Consider the following 22,541-nt stretch of genomic DNA (forward strand, 5'->3'; position numbering starts at 1 on the left):
CTAATTCATCCAAATTCTCCAGTAAGAGTTATAACAACCACGGTCACTATATTCTTGCTTTTAAATTATAAAATAGAACTTAAGCCAGGATTTGGAAACATAAACTTTTTAATGGTGGTGTAAGGTTTCAATCTTTAACTTCTCAGCACTGTACAAGAAAACTTATACCCCTGAAAAGCAGTAAGATCTCTTTGACTGCTTGTATTGGAAAGAGTTGATTTTTAAAAACGTGTATATGTGTATTCTTTTTGTGTTTCTGGATTTCTTTATCTTAGATCAAATAAGGGAAAAAATTCAACTGTCCATTTGGAAAGTAGGAAGGAGCAGCTCTACCCTTTTGTATTTCAGAGGAGTTAAAAGTCAGAACATAACTGGGCTTGGTTAGTAGACCAACAGTTATCTACAACTCTACATATAGTAACAATTAAAACTTACAGTTTATAAAGAGCCTGACAGGTTTGCTTATGCTATAGTTTTGCAATTCAGGCTGCACAAAATACCTAACCCTGAAATACATGAGAAATTCTTGCTTTAAAATGTGATTGCTACCATCATAAACAGAGGTATATTAGACACAAACTTTTTTAATTGAAGTGAACAATTACCCATTTTAAGAATGTTAGTCAATGTTTTTAATATGAAGTGTAGGTTTCATTTTCCACTTCAATAATTTTTATCCAGTTATGTGACTTTCTTGTAGATCTCCCATTGTTTCAAGGACAGATTAAAAGGAGTCAGACAGGAGTTCTGATTTGAAGTAATAAATTCTACTGGTGTAGGATTGTCCTATTCTAGATACTTTCCAGATGGACATGATTATGATCTGAGAATCTTGCTAACCTAATTTAAAGTTTTTAAACGCTACTGTTTTAAATCCTTTCTTTTGTATCAAAATTGATGTTTTCAAACTTAATTTAAAATTCATATCTCTATCTTATTTCTCCATGTTTCATTTTTAGCCATGCATGATGAAATCCCCATTCTTTTTACTTTATAGGACAAGTTAGAAAGCTGCATGGTGTATTTACCATTTGTATTTCATATTGCTGTAATTCAGTATAATTTCCCATTCTCAGTTCTTGAACAATCTAAGCTATTTAGTAGCACAATCAAATTATGACTTTGGTATTTACATTTTATGAGCCTTTTTTCTTTTCTTTGAGTGTTAAATTAAGCATGTGGTTTAATATTTAGGTTTACTTCTATAAAAATGTATAACTGATTGATTGAGGACTCGAATAGTATTTTTTTGCAAATTTGAAAATATCTTCATTCATTCTAAAGCTGACTTTTCTTCTCCTTAGCTCATTGGCTAGCTGTTCTGCCATGGGTCATAAATGCTTCTTTCCTTTTAAGATCCTTGAAAACTTGAGCAAATGCCTGATTTTATGATTTGTGTGTCAAGTTACACACACCAATAAGCTGTGGCATGATCAGAGTCTTAAAACAGTTTTTATAGAAAAGAGAAAGACACATTAAAAAATATTCAGTTTTAGTGTAACGAATGTTGTGCTGATAGGAACAGAAAAGGTTTGAAGATGAGAATTTCACTTGAAGGAGACTCCCAACCCATCCTATGCATTTTCAGTATGGTGCAGAATGATATGGCCTGGTCCTTGTTAGGAGACAGTGGTCATGTGTGAGGTTCTTTAAAACCTCTGCCTGTGTTCCACAGTGTCTTGGCTAGATCCAGAGTCATTAGCCAAGGACTTGACTGGACTGAATTCCTTGCTGTATAAAAGAATTCCTGTGTGATGGAAAGATTCTAAGTTTTGGACGGTGACTCATTCATCTGTCTTGGTGAAGGGACTGACAACCGGCAGAGGTGTGGCAGGTAGGAGCAGTGATTACTTTGGCTCCACTGCACAGTTGTATATGTAGTAATGTTTTAGGTGAGTCATTGGATCTTTTATTTAAACCTCCTGAATTTATCTAGGTCTTGTTGATTGGCTTTTGTTTTGGGTTCAGCTTCTCTAATTTTGACTCCTATCTATAACAGAAAGATAGCAATTTACTTTTTATGAGACCGTTGGGAGATAATCAGTAGTGGGTGCAAGGCATTCAGATGTTGTGAGGGTGGTGATATAATCAGCTAGAAATATTTCTTAGATGGAAGTAGCTCTTTTGGGCTATCTTTACAGGCTGTGAGAAGTCCTGGGGTGGAGGCATCTTTGTGATAAGGAACCCCAACAAACAAAAAAACACCCCAAAACGGTACAGCTATTTCTCCTAGACTCTGTTTAAAATTTATTCATATTTGTAAATCTCTCCCCTGGACTACTATGTAGTTTATCAGATTAATTAAGAAAAAATGAGTAGACCCATGAATTAAAATACTAGTGGCCACAATTATCTTTAATGGCATTCGCTTTTTCCTGTCTTGGGAAATATTGCATGTTCTTGCTTCTCGCTTTCAAAGTGTCTTGTCTTTGGCTTCCAGAAATCTGTACACTACTATTCTTTTGAAGCACTCATGGAAAGGTAACTGGCTTTTCATTTAATTTTTTTTTTTCCAGGAGAATGGCACTTGTGTCCATTTTTATTTTTCTTTTCTACCCTCTCTGTTTTTTCTCTCCATCTGTCTGTTAGAGATGTATTAATCAGAGAGGTATTAAATGTTAGATTTCTAAATCTAGGATCCTGACTATTATGATCCCTTCTGTACAGATTGCAATTTGACATTTCAAATATTCATCTAATGTTTAGGTATTTCTTGCTGACACTCAGTCATAATTTCCTCTAAACAGCTTCCCTGCAGTTTCAGATGTAATATATTGCATCTTGGCTAGTAAGGACTTCTAAAGTTAAGCTTAACCATAAAATTACAGTGACTGTAATCACTTTTTGAGACCATTATGATCATAGCCAATTTAGCAAAAGACATCAAATAGTTCAAGCAGTTTCCTAATCATATTACTTTTCCCTCCCAAAAAGCTAGATTAGATTATTAATGTGTAAGTGTGGGAAGAAATAAAGAAAAAAGGGTCAGAGATAATTAGTTCTCAAAGTTGGGAAAAAAACCCCACCATTTTACAAAATATAATACTAGCATTTGATGTAAAATGTATGAAATCTTGATTATATCTTTATATTAATTTTATTATAAAATGTGTTCATTTATATTTAGGTGATTAGTTCTGAATGATTCTTTCAGAAGAGAGTTTAAAATGTTACCTGTAAAATGTTAACTGTATGTTCTTGTTAACAAAACATTGAAACTTTGCACATCATCAGGTGGAAGGGACTCCTTCCTGAATACATATTTACAAGGCTTCTGAACCTATGTGACCAAATAATTGTTCTCAGCTCCATTAGAATAAAGGGCTTACTTCAGATCTAAACCCAGAGAATTATGAATAGCATGGATGATTTAAAGTGACATCAGTCAACATGATTTTTGTAAGTGTCTAAAAATGTTAGCTATCTGTTAAAAATGTGTTAAAGTTTTTAACAAAGTACTTTATTACTAAGTCAAGACTTCTTCTAAAAGGTCTTTGAAGATACAAACCAAAGAATTTTTACGTCCCCTGATGTCATCTGGAAGTCAGTAATTCCTCACTTAAGCATTAAGAATTTAAATGATACACAAGGCAGAGATTGTATCATTACTGATAAAAATATATATATACAGATGTTTTTGTAAATGTTTTCGTGCTTCCTATTTCATACAAGTTGATAGAATATCTTTATAACATTTTTTCTTCTAGCAGAAAACATTACTTCCTGTTAGCTTTTAATTTGAGCAAGAAAACTGAAAGCTCTAGAATAAAATGTGACTGGTTTGAGTTATTTATCAGATTAAATACAGATAGCAGTTAAAGAAAGATGTTCATTAACATTATTGTTAATGAACTGTATTCTTTCACCAAAATGGTGTAGGTTCTGTTACCAAGTTGCTTATACCCACCTAGAATTTTACAGGTTACTTACAGACTTTCATATCACTGAATCATATTTATTGTTTTGAAAATCTTTTAACAAGCTGCTCCACCATCTCAAAACACAATCCGTTAGAAACATCTATATAATTTTTTTGAGGATGTATGTAATAGAAATACATCCAATAGATTTTTTTTTGTTGTTGTTATTTGAGAAGTGCTTTAATACCTGTTTTCATGGTGGATAACTCTCCATCAAGCATACCAATCAAGCACTAAGGGCCACATAACACATATATCATAAAAATACCAATGTAGGTTTTCTTACAGTCTTTCCAAATTATGGATCAGTCCTGATTTTCTAAAGATTATGGGGTATCTTCCACGTTTCTTGTAAGAATGCTCAGTGTTGCTGACTGCATTCTTTTCTGCATTTTATGTGGGATACTTTTACTAGAAATGCTTCTAATTGAGTTCTTAGGTACCCTGTTAGTTCCCATACTTAAGGTGAAGGAGAATAATGATAGGTGAGGAAAGGTTAGAATGGAGATTTTTGAAGTCACATTCTTAGAAGGAACACCATTCCTGAGCAACCAGAGTTATGTTGGTTAATTCAGTTGCCATGTGAGAGAAATGAAACTGAATCCCTGAAATGTGAGATAGAAGAGGGAAACAAATGGCGATAAAGAAGCTGAAATTGCTAAAGGGAATAAAAGGAATATCCAGAAACTGGATAGTAGAAATGGTAAGTGAAGAGAAACCTAGAAGGCATTCCCAAGGAGAAATGATGTTGCACACTATTAAAAAAAAGAAAAAAACTGCCACCAGATGATTAGTTTGACTTTGACAGTGATGCCCCTCTTGAGTTCTTGCTGAAGTATATAAGCAATATTATTTAAGGAGGTCAGTGCTTTTCTGTACCTGTATTTTAAGAATAAGGCCTTATTTTGAGAATTCAAGCATCCCAGGTTAATTGGAGAATTCTCTGTTTGGGAAATGCTTGATTATGAAAAAATGAAATAAGCTTGTGAGAATATCCTAGGTTATGAAAATGTGCCTGGAAAATGTATTGCATATTGCAAACATTTATGCAATTTTTAAAAAAATGTATTTTCTATAATTTGCACTGATAATGTTTTTCAAAATCCCTCTTGCAAGTTCGGCTTAAAGAGGAGAGTTAGTTTTTGTAAATCTTGTCCCATCTGGCTGTGTGTTTCTCACTTCTGCTGTAGAAGTTCAGTGCCCAGAGGAAATCTGAGTATGGGTTCTACAAACAAAAGTAAATTAAATCTGAAACGTAAAAGATGGTAGGAAATTTTAAGTAGTCTTCCACTGTTGGCCTTCACTGTCTTTATTTTATTAGTATTCATTATTTTCTTTACTGTTTTGCCTTGATGTCATCTTTTGTGTGCCGAAACATTCATGTTGCCTCTTAAAGTGCTGGGTACACCTGGGTTAATGGGCCTGTGAAATCAGAGTATGAATTCCTCAGCATTTGAGCTTTTGGAAGTGAAAATACTGTGACAAAGTACGGTGTCACTGGACCCTATTGCCAGGGCTGTCAGCTTGCGGTGAAACCAGTGCACCCCAAAATGTCAGGCAGCGGGACTGTTGTCTAGAGATAATTAGGAGCAATTAGCCAGTCTCCCTGCTGGGCAGATCGCTGTTGCCTTTCTCCTTTTTGCCCTTCCCCCTGCTGCCACTGCAGGGCAAGGAGTTATGGCATTGGTGGTTCCCTGGTAGAGAGAGAGAGAGAGAGAGATAGAGAGAGAGAGACTGTGTGTGTGTGTGTGTGTGTGTGTGTGTGTGTGTGTGTGTGTGTGTGTGTCCGTGCGGGCGCCCCGGCCCCCTCCCCGCCCCGCCGCATTGTGGAGGGAGGGACCGCGGCCGCCTCCGCCGCCGTGCGGGGCCGGGCGCTGTCCGTGGTGCTGAGCCCGGCGGGACGGGCGCTGTCCGAGGTGCTGATCCCCGCGGGGCTGGGAGCTGTCCGAGGTGCTGATCCCCGCGGGGCTGGGAGCTGTCCGAGGTGCTGATCCCCGCGGGGCTGGGAGCTGTCCGAGGTGCTGATCCCCGCGGGGCTGGGAGCTGTCCGAGGTGCTGATCTCTGCAGGACCAGGAACTCTCCGAGGTGCTGAGCCGTGCCGCCCGGGCGGCACCATGGTGTTCGCTCCAGGTAAGGGCAGCTGCATCCCGATCCCGGCCGGGTAGCCCAGCAGGAAGGCCCCGGCCGTGCCGGAGAGCTGCTGCGGGGAGGGGGTGATGATTGAGCCAGTGCTGCCAGCAGGCAGAGGCAGGTAGCTTCAAAGAAGGTGGTTTAGTTTGTGATTTCTTTAGCTGTGGATCCAGAGGTTATGAGGGTCACCCCTGTGGTTCTCATCAGGGACAGGAGCCTCCTATACAAGTGTGCAGGGGGCTGTGCTTGTCAGACCACACAAAAGGTCACAAAAGGGGATGTGGCCTTGCAGTGACTGGAGAGTGAGTCCCCCTCTGCACCCACACCCATGGCTGCCAATAAGACCATCCCTGAAACTCATGGAGATAATTTACAAATTTCAATTCCTCTTTCCTCCCCACCCTAAACAAAATAAATATTTGAGTGGAAGAGAACAGAAAGTTTATTCAGTCCAGTTTTTACTGGAACAAAACTGAAGATGACAGCAGTTTGTGTCTAATGTGAGATCTCACTGTATAAGGGTGCAGAATCTCTAGTTTGTGGTATACTTTTGTGCTAACCCATAGAAGAAGCGAAACTACAGCAAATCTGTATTGGATTTGGAACATTCTGCTTGGAAATAGGCAGCTGGTTGATCAGAAAGGGATGAGAGGGATGAAAGGCCCAGTAGCTGCAGGGTATAAATGTAAGTCATGCATAGTATCTTCTGTAGGGAAATGACTTGAAAATAACTTTGTTAAAGATGTATAACTTTCAGTAAAATAGTGGGTCAATAGAAAAGGGAAAGTAAATGCTGCAACTTGACACTGAATAACTGTTAATACCTTTGTTTTGCAAAGCTTACAGAGGTTTTGTCTTTGAAATTAATATCCAATCTCTGAAAGGGTAAGAATCCAAAAGCTTTACACTTCCGTATTAAAAAAAAAAAATCTTGGGACTAACTTTGTTAACTCAATAGAGTCTAATTTTTTTTTTAAAAAAAAGGTATCTCTTTTCAACAATCTCATTAAGTTTGTCTGTTTAACTGCCTGGTTGCTCTCTAATTTAGTACATTCACATGCATTGTGTTGTGAAATTGGGACCAAGTTATTTATCTTAATAGAACAAGCCACTGCTTTTTGTAATACACCTTTCAGTATTAGTGGCTCTTTTCTGAACTCCTTTTCTCTGTCACACTGTCACCATTAGCTGTACAAGTTTTTGAAATGCTCAGTGGGACTGGAAAACTGTGGGAAGAGATTACCTCTAAAATAATGAAAACATGCATGTTTTTTCTTCAAAGGCTGACAAAAAACAAACCCCAAAGCTCATTAATAACTGCATGAATTGCTCTTTTCACAACTCTAATACATAGATGGAAAAAAAAATCCTCTGTCCAAAACTGTTTTATATAGTCATTCTTCAGTTTTCCTATACTCAAAGAAAAGCCCATGGTTTCCTTGCAAATGTTGCCATAAAATACATAGGGCAACTAAATGGGAAATTGTAAAAGAAATGATAGAACAATCTATTATATTCAGACAGAGCAAGCCTGAGTACATTCCTGGTTTTTTTATTGTTTTTCTTCCCTGCAAATCAGCCCTGCCCTGGCATTATCTCTTCTCCAGATATTAAAAAAAGTAATAATAAAATAAGAGATTTATACATCTTTAGAATTTTCATAGTACTTAAGGCCATATGAGGTAAGAATACTGTAAGTTTACTAAGAAAATTAGTTTCATTTCTTCAATCAACTTTCTGATTTTATCTCACTGTGATGAATGACCTCATTTTCTGTTCCATTTATTTGTTGGGGTGTAAGGGGAGAGGAAATAAAAGATTTATCTAACTGTAAATGGTTAGGGTCAGAATGATAAACTTCCAGGATGGGGTGGAAAAAAGAAAACAAAACAACAATCAAGAGGAAAACCTCTTCCAGAAGCAAGAAGTATGGAAGTCATTTATCTGACAACAAAGATAAGATTTTGCAGATGAATAAGGTGATGGTCTTTTTCTTAAGGTCTTGGATATGTTATTTCAGAACTCTGAAATAATGGGGTATGTTCATAAGCTGTTAAGTAGAAGCAGCTTATCAAGTTAAATAGTCTTTTAAAAAGGTGAAGCCTACTGACTGTTTACTGAGTAGATACTTTTCTGTTAATATTCAGCTCCCTAAAACTTCTATCTACTATGTTGAAAAAATAACACAACAAAGCAGCACAAAAACAAGCAACCCCAAAAGAAGCCTGGGTATTACTGAGATAGATCAAAATTATTATAAGTTGTCCGGTATTCCATGACAAAATTGGACTTCCTGTCTCATTTCAGACAGTGTATTGCTATTTGTAGGTATGCAAAAAAGTATTCTTCATATTCTTCATTTATTCATATTCTTCCTTCCCACTTAAAATTAACATTGAGACTGTTCCAGAACAGAGAAAGGAACTGAGAAGAGTATGTTTTTTCCTTACTTGGTTTAATTTGACTGGGCCTTCATTGTACTGTCTTGTGCTGATTGATTAATGATATGCTTATGTATAGGAAATGCAGTCCAAACTCCATAAGGTATCTGGGCGTTCATTTTTTCTGGAAAATTCACACATGTTGTGCTGCCCTTACAGTGGGGGATGATACATGAAATTCACACAAGCTACGCGTTGCAAGGTTTAGCTTCTTTACTTTTCCTGTACTTAACTGCTTTAGGCAGTTTGAGAAGTAGACAAAAATGTGTTATTTTACATTGCATGTAAGGATGGAGGTGCATATGAGACTGCACTAGAGAAGCATGAAATTTCAGGGTTTTGGATTAGATCAAAAAGCAGAGAGAAGTCATCATTTTTGAATTGGTAGATCTTCTTACGAAGTTTTCCTTAAATTTTCTGTAGAAGATAGTGTATTCCAGAATTTTAAAAAATGTCAATGCTAAATTAGCCTGTAAAATACTGATAACTACAAATAATTCCACAGATTAAATATGTGCTACTGTGAGGCAGGAAATGAAGAGGTATTAAAACATTTATTTGTTCTAACACATTAGTAAAAATTAGAGAATGCAGCAAGCTTTCTTCTGATAGCATGTCATTAGTTTACAAAAGTGTGATCACTTCCAATATCAGCATTTACCAGATTGAAGAGTAACTTTAAATGTTACTTCTACTACTTCTTTGCAGACTTCCACTTACTTTTCCAAAAATTACCTTTGGGCATATTCCATGCTAATTTCCAACCCTAAAATGTTTTTCTAGTGCAAGATAAAACTAATACTCTTTACTTATGATCTGTCTGAACAAACACAATACAAAGGTGTTTTTCATGCTTCAAGAACTTTTTCTGATGTTATTTTCCATGAATCACTCAAACACTTATGTCTTAGGCCTTAGCCCTTACATGTATATACTGATATAACACAGCTATGGCCTGCATTTTTAAAATTAGCTTGGGAATAAAGTTAGAAACCTATGTCTGAGCTACCTAAATGGTTTTCTAAGCAAATCTGACTTGACTATCATTTCAGTGATTATTTTAGTATATTTTGAGAATTTTACACTACTCTTACTCTGTAAAACCGTAAATAAAATAACCAAATTATAGAGTCTCATCATTGCAGTCAATCATTGTTTCATCCAGTACAAAGCTGTGTTTGAATAGGTTTGTGCCTTTTTTTTTTTTTTTTTTTACATAGTTTATTTTAGAAAGGAATCCGTTTTGAACTGAATACCTCAAGAAAGATTGGAATATTTACATTGACAGCTTGTTTTGGGTCAAACACTCCCTTTCTTTAAGCTTGTGTCTGCTTTGAATTCTGTGATTTCATCTTTCAGGTGAATCTTGTTATTTGTCAGTGTAATTTGAAGAATTCCTTTTACCTGACAGTTTCCCCTTAACTAGAAACTCAGATGTTTTACTCAACACCCTGTAGTCCTAAAAGAAGGAGGAGGATATAGAATTAATTTTTGTATCAATATTTTTGAGTTAAAAAATGTGCAAACACAAAGATAGACGTTAGAGAAGTCAGAATATTCACTGCTTGGTGCCTTTTTCATGCAACAGTAACACCAATAGCTTTTCAACGAGGTTTTCAGCAGCACAGCTGTTCTTAACATCTTTAAGCTGGGAGCAGCATAGCAGACTTGTATAATGACACTGAAGATCAGAAGCGCATCCTGTACCAAACATTTTAGGAATCTCATTACACTGCAATTGAAAACATAGCAGCTGCATACTGAAACAGATGTGCTTACTGGTCTGAATAGTCCTGTTCTTCTGCAGTGGAAAAGCTGGGACAGCAACAACCTGTTGTGCTGCAGAACATGAAGATGTGAAATTTCTTGACAGAATTTTAATCTTTTTTTATTATAACATTACAGGTACTATTGCAGATCACTGTCCACAATGCCCAGGTCAAGACAGTATGGAAGGGCCTGTTCATGAATGCAAAAATTGCTACCAATAACTTTACTTTGGAGGTAACCTGTTGTGGGATATCTCCGTGCCAACTGTGGTACTCTGGCACTCAGTTATGAAGTGTCTTTCATCCATGAAAACAAGGCAGGACACAGTCCATGTTGTCCTTATTAACTGCTGTGCTACATTCTGCTAATGCTCTGTTTTCTGCAGTCCTCCCCAGAAATCCCTAATCCATGATGTAAAAGTATATGCATGTAGGATTCTTATTTGATAGCTTAGTGTTGACAAAGTCCATGTGAAGGACATAATTTGAAAGTGAAAAACAAAATTATTTGCCAACCTCATGCAGTCTGATATAATGGAGGTTTTGTCCAGTATTTGTTATGGCTGGTAGTGAGCATGGAGGTGCCCCCCAAAAGTGTCTGAATGCATTTATAGCTCTCAACAATAGTTCAAAATGTTTGCCACCCGGTAGGAAGAAATCATATAGAAGGAAATTCCTTATTCTTTTTTTGCTGAGGGAAAATATTTCTTGTGCTGACCTCTTCCCAGTGACACATTGATCTTTCCCCTGCTGTGAAACTCCACTAGCACATCTCATTAGCAAGGTGAAAGAAATTTAGTTTATAGATATTCTGAAATGTGATTGAATTAGCAAGCTTAAGAAAATAATCAACAGCCCTAGGTGCAAACTTTCTTTAAAGTAAGAATCAACATAGCATTACAAAATGGCCCAGAATTTATTTTTTCAAATTATTTTTAACAGAACTGAAGGCTTGAATAAGTGAGGCTGGCACCTTTCACTTCCATGTCACTGGATTGAATCTGATTCAGGTTAGGTGTGAGAAGAATTCTGTTATCACAGTAGCTGTGTATGGCCTATATTGAAGGAGTGGTTCATAGTGGGGGCATAGTGGTAATAAGTGATACAATCCTTATTAATATCCTTACTGGAACTGTTTATTGAGCAGGAAAGTCAAATGGTGAATATAGAAAAGGAATGAGTTACACTTACATCCAGGGTTTGTCCCTCCGAGTTGTTGTTTTGTAGGTGAATTGTTCTCTTGTACTTGTTATAGACATAAATATCATTCCAATCTTATAAGTTTTATTATGCTAGTTGAAAAAATGCCCTTACTGTAAAATACAGTGAAAGGTAGATTTATTTCTATCCCTCCAATCTTGTCTATTAAAGTTTTTGTTAAGGACATAATACATTGTATTATGTTACAAATACTAGGTTAAGTAAAAACTATTTGCAAGCAAATAATTTATAATTTATTTAGAAATAAATATTTTGAAAATTTTTGACTACTAGTTACCCATCTGTATTGTGTTTTTTACATAATAGTTTGAAAGATTCTATAGAGCTTTAGTGGATGTCAATCAGAGCAGAGTCTTTACTGATGTTAACAGAAACGAAAAGCTGACCTGAATAGCCATAAAATACTTCAGGTTCCTATAGAATGCCTTTCCAGGGAAGTCAGGGCAGGCGAGCTCTGTGTTGCTGTTGTTTGCCCTTCCAAATCCTGTAGTTGTGTTACCAGAAGATGCTGTCTTCTTTCTTCAAGGGAGTTTGGCATTTTTTGTTTGAAGAAGTAAATTGAGCCATATTCTACTCAGGTATTTCTCTAATGGTGAGGCAGATGTAATCTCCTGTGAATTACTTGCATTTGCTTCACTTTGTATATTTGATAGAATAACTCTGTCATTCTTTCATTTTCTGTCTTTGGGCAGTGAATCCACTCACGATTTATCAGTACAGAGTGGTTGCATATCCATTACTGCTTCCGTTAAATACTTGCAGACTGATGTTGCATTTTGTCTTGAAGTAAGTTTTCTTAATAGAGCAGAAAATATTTCTCTAGGAAGACAGAGAATCAGTTCCAAGAGTGGAAAACAGCATGTGATGGCATCCTGTTGTAAAGAGAGATTCTGTCAAGATTACAGCTATGAAGTAAAAAAGAACACAAAACCAAAAAAGGGTTTTGCTCTTTCAAGGTGCCTTTTAGGTTTATATAATGTTTGATTTACTTTCTATCATGATTTTGTGTATATCCGTGCATGTGTATATGCCCAAGGGAATGGCCTGAAGTTGTGTCAGGGGAGGTTTAGGTTGGATATTAGGAAAAGGTTCTTCACCCAGGGGGTGGACACGGCACTGGAACAGGCACCCCAGGGAAGTGGTCATGGTACCAAGCCTGACAGAGTTCAAAATTATTTGGACAACACTCTCAGGCACATGGTGTGACTCTTGGGGATTGTCACGAGCAGGGCAGGAGTTGGGCCCAATGATCCTGATGGGTCCCCTCCAACTCAGCATATTCTGTGATTCTGAGATTCTACACACATATATGTATATGTTCATGATCTCAGCCTCAGTTGCTAATAGCTGTATTTACAGCTTTCATACTCCACTCACATTCTAAAATAAGCAGGGAATTTTTTTCTGTACTTCTGTGCATGTGCAAATTTAGGGCTTTTTGTGGGGGTGTTTTTTTCCTGGAGGTTTTTGTTGTGGGGTTTGGGGTTTATTTTAGAGCTAGAGGAGGGCTCTGCTTCACCTGAAATATGGACAGACAATTTCTGACTGAATAATCTGGTATAAATTGCAACATATCTAAAATGTAGCAGGATGTTTTCACTGGTTTGCTGGCTTTTTACAGGTTATGTAACCTCTTCCTTATTTTCTACGCTTAATAAAGAAAATCAGGTTCAGGTATTGTAAATTTTAATTAACGCACATAGTTAACAATTAAAGTACATTGTTCTTTAAGACCAAAAATCACAAAAAAACTGCAGAAATATAAACACAGCGGCTAGCAAAATAAACCTCCACTGAAAACTTGCCCTTCACTTATGCTGTACAGTGGTGGATACTGAAAGTCTTCTAACACAAAAGTTGTTTCAATGGGGATCAAAATGAGCTTTTTGATACAGATTGAAAAGACCCATATAAATGTTATCTAGATTTCTGTGCTGAATGCTTTCTTTTTGGATAGGAATCTCTGAGCACCTGAACTGTAGAAAATAGAAGGTAGAGGGGGTCAGATGATGAGTGGTGTCCCTCAGGGCCTCGTCTTGGGACTGGTGCTCTTTGATACCTTCACCAGTGACACAGACAGTGGGATTGGGTGCACCCTCAGCAAGTTTGCACATGACACAAAGTTGGGCAGTGCAGTTGGCACAGCAGAAAAATGGGATGCTGTCCAGAGGGACCTGGACAAACTTTAGAACCTCATGAAGTTCAACAAGTCCAAGTGCAAAGCACTGCACATGGGTTGATGCAATCCCAGACATGAGCACAGGCTGGGAGAAGAACTCATTGAATGCAGCCCTGATGAGAAGGACTTGGGGCTACTGGCAGATGGAAAACTGGATGTGAGCCAGCAATGTGCACTTACAGCCCAGACAGCCAACCATATCCTGGGCTACATCAAAAGCAGTGTGTCCAGCGCGTCAAGGGAGGTAGTTCCCCCACTCCACTCTAGTGAGATCCCACGTGGAGTGCTGCATCCAGCTCTGGCATCCTCAACACAAGAAGGACATGGACCTATTAAAGTGGGTTCAAAGGAGGGAAAAAAGATGATCAGAGGGCTGGAGCACCTCTCCAGTGAAGGCAGTTTGAGAGAGTTGGGGTTGTTCAGCCTAGAGAAGGGAAGACTTTCAGGAGACCTTCAGGGAGCCTTCCAATGCATGAAAAGGGCTTATAAAAAACAGGGAGAGTGACTTTTTACATGGGCAGATAGTGATAAAAAAAGGGGGAGTGGTTTTAAACAAAAAGAGGGAAGATTTAGATTAGATGTTAGGAAGAAATTCTTCTCTGTGAGGATGGTGAAGTACTGGAACAGGTTGCCCAGAGAAGTTCTGGATGCCCCATGGCAGGGGCTTTGGAATTAGATGATCTTTAAGCACCCTTCCAACCCAAACCAATCTATGATTCTATGATATGGGTAACCTGCATCTGCGCCATTGGACCTCTCCTGCCTCGGAAGTATCACAGCTTTTGATGTAGAGAGGTTTCTTATTTTAGTGTTTGAAATGTGCTCTCAAAAAGAAGTAGGAAAATTGTGCAGATGAAGAGAATATAAATTTTTCATTAACTTTGAAGCAGCTGGTCCCAGATGCTCTTTAGGGAATATCTTATTTTTAATACACTGAACTCCAGTCTAAGACTTAAAAACCTTGCTAAATTAATCTTAGTTTACAGTACTGAATCCAGAAATATTCCTTTTGGGACCAAAATCTGAGTATCAAATTTATGGCTTTGGGTGTGGCAGAAGTGTCAGTGACTAGTATTTTGAACTACATTCAGTCTTCAAAGCTGAAAAGACACAGTCCTTAAGGAGTGAATGTATTGCTGTATGTGAAAATACCTAGAAGATATATAGATTGAAGTGTATAATCTGGTTTTAGTTAATATTATTGAACTATGGCAAGAAATCTTACTAAAATGTTGAAAAATGCTTAAGAATAGATAGGTCTCAGCAATCTCCAAATCGGAAAAAAACCTCATTTTCACTGGCATATTTCAAATAATATGAAATAACTTGCTGGAGTCTTTAAAGAGATAGCTTTACATAGCAAAAAGTCCCCAAGAAAATTCCAGATATTCCTATATCTTAAGGAAGAGTAAAGCCTCAGTAGGAAAAAAAATTACAAAACCTGAATTGAGATATAGCCAATGTCTGGATAAAAAGGTACAATGAAGTACTATTCTGGATATATTAGTATGTCCTTTGAGACTGCTTATCTGCATTTCTGCTATTCTCTTTTGTTCTTATATTTCTCCCCCATTTGTATTCCAAGCAGAGTTATTCCAGCTTCATTCTTAAAATTTATTTCAACGACCAAAGTAGTCTGTGCTGGACGCCTTCATGATACAGTTCCTCTTCCATGCTGGTTGAACAGCAGGAGTAGGGAATGAGGTTAAGGCAGAAAATAAAATTGAACTGAATCTTAACTTTTTTAGTGAAAGTCAATGTTGCAATCCCCTGCACAGCAGGTTAGGGAATTGGAAAAACACAGGATCCTACATTAAAGTACTTTTGGATTTCTAATATGTTCAGTGTCCTCCCTTCTTCCTCAAGGAATTGGGGTAAGTGAATATTGCCTCCTGATGGCTGATAGCTGTTAGCCAGGACCTCACCGGGCTCCATTTTAGAGCATGGGAAATGCTACTGGGCAGAATTAACTCAAATGCAGTTAAGAGTGCTTTTTTTGGTTTTTTTAAAGATTAAATTTGCAACTTCATTGTAGGACCTTTTCATGAGGTCTCTGAGCTGTCATCATTACTGACATTGAGACAAATTGGGTCTCTAATCCTGTAAATAGCTTAATGACTCTCATGCGTAACGTTGGTTTGTGCACATGTGTTGGAAAGCCTTCAGTCCTGGCTGATTGCCATGTTCATTCATTCTGGATGTAATTAACATGACTCATCAACATTTCCTGATTATGGATCTCTTCTTCAAATTAGGCTTCTTGTGCTGAAATCCCAGCAACAACCTCTAAAGCAAATCAAAGAAGGAGATTTTTTAACCACTTCAATTCACAGGTTACAAAATATTCACTGGAGGAGGCTCATCTGGAAGTTCCATGCTGTGTCCAACAAGATGGAGAGATGTGTCACTGCCTAATGCCAAAGGGAAGTTAGAGAGCTGAACTTGGTTTCTTGTAGAAGAATATCAATGCTGATGCAAAGAATGTTACTGTTAATCATTACAACATACACACATACATTATGTCATTACAAACTTGCCATGTTCTGTAAGGTTTTTTAGTATCTACAGTTTATAAACAAAATTTAGGTAATAGCATGCAACCTTTTCCCATATATTCCCATGTATCCACACTGGACCTTCTGATGAAGTCTAATCATCACGGTCTCGTCTACTTATACTTTCATTCCATTAAAAAATTTCATTAGCACTGTCAGTTGGATTATAAATATTATAGTAATAATTTTCAACAGAATTGAAATAGAATTTCCAGAGATCAGTATTTTTGTTGAATTATTATCAATTTTTATTTTAAAAAAATTTCTAATGTTGCAGTGCTGAAGAAAATAGTATAATCATTAATTATTGCAATCCAAAACAATATATTGATAAAACCAATGGTAAATTTTTAGTTAGACTATACTTGCATAATCTTATGTAAATATGAAGAAAAAATATTTACTTCTTGGCTGTTTCAGCTTCAGAATTGTTGCATAAATTTAAATTGTAGCTAACAGGGGAATGTATTTTGGGTAATTCTGAGTTCTAAATTGATCAGAAGTTTGTTTAGGGGAATGGGATTCTTAGTTTTAGATATGGTTAAGCTCAAAGTGGTTTACACAATCTACGGGAAGAATAAATGTTTCAGGCTTTGAGGAAAGGTGAATTAAAAGGTCTTTAACTCCCTCACTGTTTATTGACAGCATTAGTGGATCTGGGATAGACTTGCATCTTTGCAAGATCATGCCTGTGGTAGTTTAGCTTCATGATAGTATTCCAAACAATCCTATGAAAAGGTACAGTAGAGAACTTAGCTGTTGATTCAAACAAATTACCCATTATAGAGTGTTACTTATTAGGAGTGTTTATAAGGCGTAATAAATTTAACTTGTAGCAAGCTGAAAGAAAATAGCTGCAGGGTATAGAAACAGAAAGTGAAGGAGACTGATTGCAGGCTGGAAAGGAAGTGACTCAGGATACTTTGAAGAAAATGAAATGTATAAATGAGAAAAGGCTCATGTGCAACCAGAGAGAAGTTCTTAAACTTTTTGATCTGTTAAATGCTTTTTCTCTGTAGCTATTTTTTTTTTCATGTATACATTTCTAGTATATTCCATAGTCTAGAAACATTTCAGAGGATGTAAAGTCTTCCACACAAGGTGTTATTGGACTTTAAATAGTATTAGTTCTATTAATTGAAATGAATACGTGGAATTTACTTGAAATATTTTATATTCTTTTTCCAAATTGCTACCATATTTTCCTTCATGGGGAACATCAAGCAAGCCAATTTCAAGGCACTGATACATGGCACTAGTTTTAGGTGGAATATGTAATTGATTCCTGCAGCCAGTCCAAGATTTTGGTGGTTTTTTGGATCTCTTGAACTGTACTTTGGATTGCAGAACCAGATCAGAGTTTGAAAGTTACTTTTCGTCTGCTGAGTTAGTTGGCATAAAATTTACTGAGAGAAGTACAAGCTAATAAAAACATGCTGAAAAGACTTCATCATGTGTTAATGATTAAATTGCTGCTTTGCATTTAACATCATTTAGCCCAGATATTTCGGTTCTGTATTTCCAGAATTGGGGTCGTGGATATAAAGGGTGAGCATCTAAAGATAGAGAACAAGTAAAGATTTTTCTAAGATCAAGAGAAAGAAGTAGTCTTTAGACAAGGATAACTAATAGGCAGCATGTGTTTCTAATGTTGTTCAAGTTTTTCCCAGAAATTACTTCAAGTGACCTATTTGTCATGGAATTTTAACTTAACTAGTTATACTTCAGAGCTTAACAAATGATAGATAAAAATTAATTGTATTTTATCGCCCTAGTAAGTCTTATTTTGATTAGCTAAACACGATATACTTAGCAAACACCAAATACTTAGTGTCTTTTTTTCACCTGATTGAAAATATGCAGTTCTTAAAGTCCCAGATTAATTCTATAGGCACTCAAATTTCTGTCTGGATGTCCACAGCAGTCTGTATTTCAGCAAGGTGGACATGGATATATGTTCCAGCCCAGCCCTTTTGGGATTCTTGCATGAGTCATCTCTGCTTTCCTTATTCAATCCCTTTCTTCCTCCTCAGAGTAGGTCCCCCATATCAATAAATAAAGGAGCTTCTCAGAAAAAAACTAGCTGACTGCTTTCACTGAAATGAATAATTGGAAGAAGAGGATGTAGTGGGGATGCTTTTTGGGAGATTGCTGTTTACTCATTCAGGAAGTGGAAAAGTTGTGATTTATCTCAGCCTAACCAGCTAAAATCACAGGAATGCAGAGGTTTTGTGGTTGGAAGGGACCTCTGGAAGTTATCTTGTGCAACTCCTGATCAGTCAGGGTCATCTAGAACCATTTGCCCAGGATCATGCCCTGTTGGGTCAGCTGTAATAGATACCGTACACCCAGAGGAGCTGGATGTTCATGTTTGACTGCTTGACATCTCTGGCCGTCCAGCTCCTGCAAATAATGGTCCCAACACGGGCTCATACCTGGGTCAAACACAGTGTCAGGTATCACCCTCCAAAATAACTATTATTTTCACTTGCTTTCTAATTGAGATGGTCCACATAAGCTGCCAATGGTCTCATTGATCATATCACCCCAGGCCAATAGCTTTGACTCTCTCTGTGTCTAAAGCCAATTAGCTGTTTTTATCTGGGTTGCTATCATCCTAACTATTTTAATATTTACTATTTATAAATCAAGTTTATTTGAGCTGCCTTATTTCCTTTCTGTGCATACCTAAACCCTCAGAGGCCAAGCAGAGGTAGTCCAGAGGTTTTGGGTTCTCTGTTCTTGGTTATCTCAGCAAATAAAAGAATCATATAATGAGTTAGAGATGAGCTGACATAATCTACATCTCACTTATCTGTGTGGTGCTTTCAGACAGGTTTTACTCCTAAATAAACAACTGAAAAACCCAGGGAGAAATGCACTGGAAAACTCTTTTTTTTCAACTGAGTGTTACTATGGTTGACCTTTCTAAAGTAAACATATTTAAACATTGGTTTTTGTAGATTAATTGGCAAGGACTAAATAAATAATGAAGCATCCCTCAGGAGAGTGAGTAATTTTCAACAGCACTGTACTTAATGACTATGTTTTCAATAATAAATTCTGGGGGTTTGTGGCTTAGGGGACTGACAAATTTTTCACATTTCATATAACATCATTGTCTATTCCAACATACTCATTTGTTTTTAGAATTTCATGTTTATCTATGCTTTTGTTAATACATATCTTCTGAACATCAGCTGTATTGACTGATCTTTTTCAGCCAAACAAGAAGACTAATTCATTGTGTGATAAAATGTGACTTCATATTTGAGTAGTAAAGAATTATCTGTACTGTATCTGTTAAGTAACACTTAATTCTATCCAAAACCCACTGTTTCAAGTGCTGAGGAGTGGAAAAAAACTGAATCAGGGAAGCTGACTGTGCCAACAATTCAAGCAATTCTTTTCAGTCAGCTTTTCCAGTTAAAACATGTTTTCTAAGTTTTCATGGGTTTTAACCTCTTACTTGTAGACACTTTGCCACCTCAGTACAGTTGCAGGGTTTAAAAAAAAAATTATTCATTTTCAATAGAATTAAATCCAATTTCTACTTCTCTTTTAGCCAGAATACATATAATATGAACAAAAATCCCTCCAGTTTTCTTTTAAATCTTTTTACATATTGGAAAGCCACAATAAGGACTCTCCAGAGCCTTGTCTTCTCCAGGCTGAACAACCCCAGCTCTCTCAGCCTGTCTTCACAGGAGAGTTTTGTGAGCCTCTGTTCATCTTGGTGGTGGTCCTCCTCTGGACATGCTCCAACAAGTCCATGTCTTTACAGTGGTGAGGACTCCAGACTCGGAAACGGTACTCCAGAATCTCACAGGAGCAGAGACCAGGGGTAGAATCACCTCCCTTTCCTCCTGCCATGCTGTTTTTGTAAAGACTAGCATACAACTGGCTTTCTGCATCACAAGCCATCTCATTTCCACCTTTTTGTCTACCAGTATCCCCAAGTACTTCTCCAAAAATCTATTTGTGATAAATTCACCACCCAGTCTGCATTGACATCAGGCAATGCCTTGACCCAGGTGCAGGAACTTTTCCCTGAAGCATACGGTATCTTAGTAGCATATTGCCTAAGGAAACAAGTGATTCTCTTTTTGTTTCCATCTCAAGTTTCCTTGAAAAAAATTCTGAAAGAACAGTGGGAATTTATCACAGTTCCAGGTATGGATCTCTCATAAAGGCACCTGACCTTTAATTCACTCTGATTTCTCTCAGGACACAATTCTTAAGATATGTCATTGAAACAGGCAGTAAACTACAAATCCTATTTAATGAAATAATTGAGCATAGCAGTCAATTAAGAAAAAACTGAGATGAGTATCTTTAAAACCTTTAAAATCAAATCTAGTGATGTCAATAAGCACCTAGGCTAAGCATTTCAATAAGCAACTGATTTCCTATATGCCAATAGGTATGCATCAGAATTATTTTTTTTAAATCAGTATCAGCTTTCACCATTATGAAGCATTCTTTATTGTCCAAATTGCCACTTCTGTTAGGAGCCAAAATACTTCCAAAGAGAAACCCTCTGACATAAACTACTCTTCTTCATTACCAGATGTCTGTAGTCACACTGCATTACTTCACTGTTCTCCAGATTTTAACACTCTAGCAAAACAAGGAAGTTTCACATAAAAATACATATTTGTCAGGTTGCCATAGAAAATATTCTCTGTTTTACCTACCAGAATCTGAACGTTTCTTAATATTTTGCAAATATTTTTGAAAATCTATTTAAGGGTTAATGAACTGCACTAAATAAAACTTTGTACCTTGAAGTCAATCGGAATTTGATGAATGAGGGCTTTCAGTCTGGAGTAAAATTAAAAAAAATGTTAAGGAAGCAGTGTTTTTTTCTGTATGGTGGTGAGGGAGTACATGTCAGCCTTGCAAAATAAAGTCCAATTCCCTATCCAGAAGCACAGCTCAAGTCAAAAAGGATGTGATTCACAGCTGGATGAGAAAACCTTCCTTTCTTGTCTTACTGCAAAATGCATCTGTGCTTGTTTCAGCTGTGAAGTCACAGCTGTCCCCAGAGCTGGGGAGTAGGTAATCGAGCTGTATGACTCAAAGTCTCCCCCTTCATTCAGTCCTCTGGCACTGAGCAGGCAGAGGCACTTTCCACCCTTCAGTATTGGCAGGTTTCCTATGTAACAAACTGTCCTCAGTCACTCTATAATTTTGTTTCCCACCCTCCTCTTTTTCTGTCCTTCATGTTTTCACGGAGTAGCCCCAAGTTCTTAGTTCCTTTTCTTTTTTGTTTGGCTCTGGCAGGTGAGAAGCCAGGGACGGAGCAAGATGAAGTTAAGCTGCAGATTGCCAGCAAGCAGATTGTGCAGACTGCTATCCTCCGAGCAGTGCAACAAGTTTCCCAGGAGAGCCAGCAAAAGGAGAAACGAACAAACACCAGTGCAAGCCTCCAACTAGAAAGAGGAAAACTAACCAAGAAGCACGAAAAGAAGTAAAGGAGCAGATAGGGGTTTTTCAACTCCAGTCTGCAGTGTTTTCAGCTTTCTCTTTAGTGTCAGCTGTATTGCTAGTGCAATGCTACTGCTGTAAAGCAAACCAAAGTATTATCACACCTAGACATAGGGTAAAACTGCAATAGTCCTCAGCTGAAAAATATTAAGTGCATTAGATGAATGACTCCATATTTATGCAGTGCCTCTTAACAGAAATGATAACCACAGCTGTAAAAGTAGTTCCAAGCACAAGCTCTTATGATATGAGCTTACTCTCAAAAGCTTGTTGCCAGTGCACTTTCATGCTAAGTTCTCCGTGCAACGTTTACGTCACTTCAGCTGGACGGGCTGTTCTTTGTGTTATTGGGTTCACTGAAGCTGTCTTCGCTGAAGAAATTGTTTACTGTCAGGTGTAGCAGAATGCTTTCAGGCTCCCTTGGAGCACGGGTTTGTACTTTGCTTTGATTAGACACGAACTATGTGAAATGGCAGTATAAAGTGGATTTGGTAAGTTCTGTGAACCAGTTTATTTTTTCATCTTGGGGAAAAAAAAACCAATCCAGTAAGACTGCAGTGACTGTGATCTATGACTATGATCATATACCTATGATCTATGTATTTTTTTAAAAGAAGTTAAGTACTGAAGTTTTAGTCTACTTACTGAAATACTTCTATACTTCTGCATAAAAATCACTTGTGCCTGAACTATTCCTTTCGATTTTCTTGATATTGAAAGAAAAGGAACTGATGTGATGATAAGGAATTGGCCATCATTTCCTTCAGTTTTGCAACTTTGCTGGGTCTTGATCTACAGAAAGAGAAAACTGAAGTGTCTTTAAAAAAAGGAGGTT

This window comes from Coloeus monedula, assembly GCF_965178545.1.
Source record: "Coloeus monedula genome assembly, chromosome: 1".
In the NCBI taxonomy this organism is placed as follows: domain Eukaryota; kingdom Metazoa; phylum Chordata; class Aves; order Passeriformes; family Corvidae; genus Coloeus; species Coloeus monedula.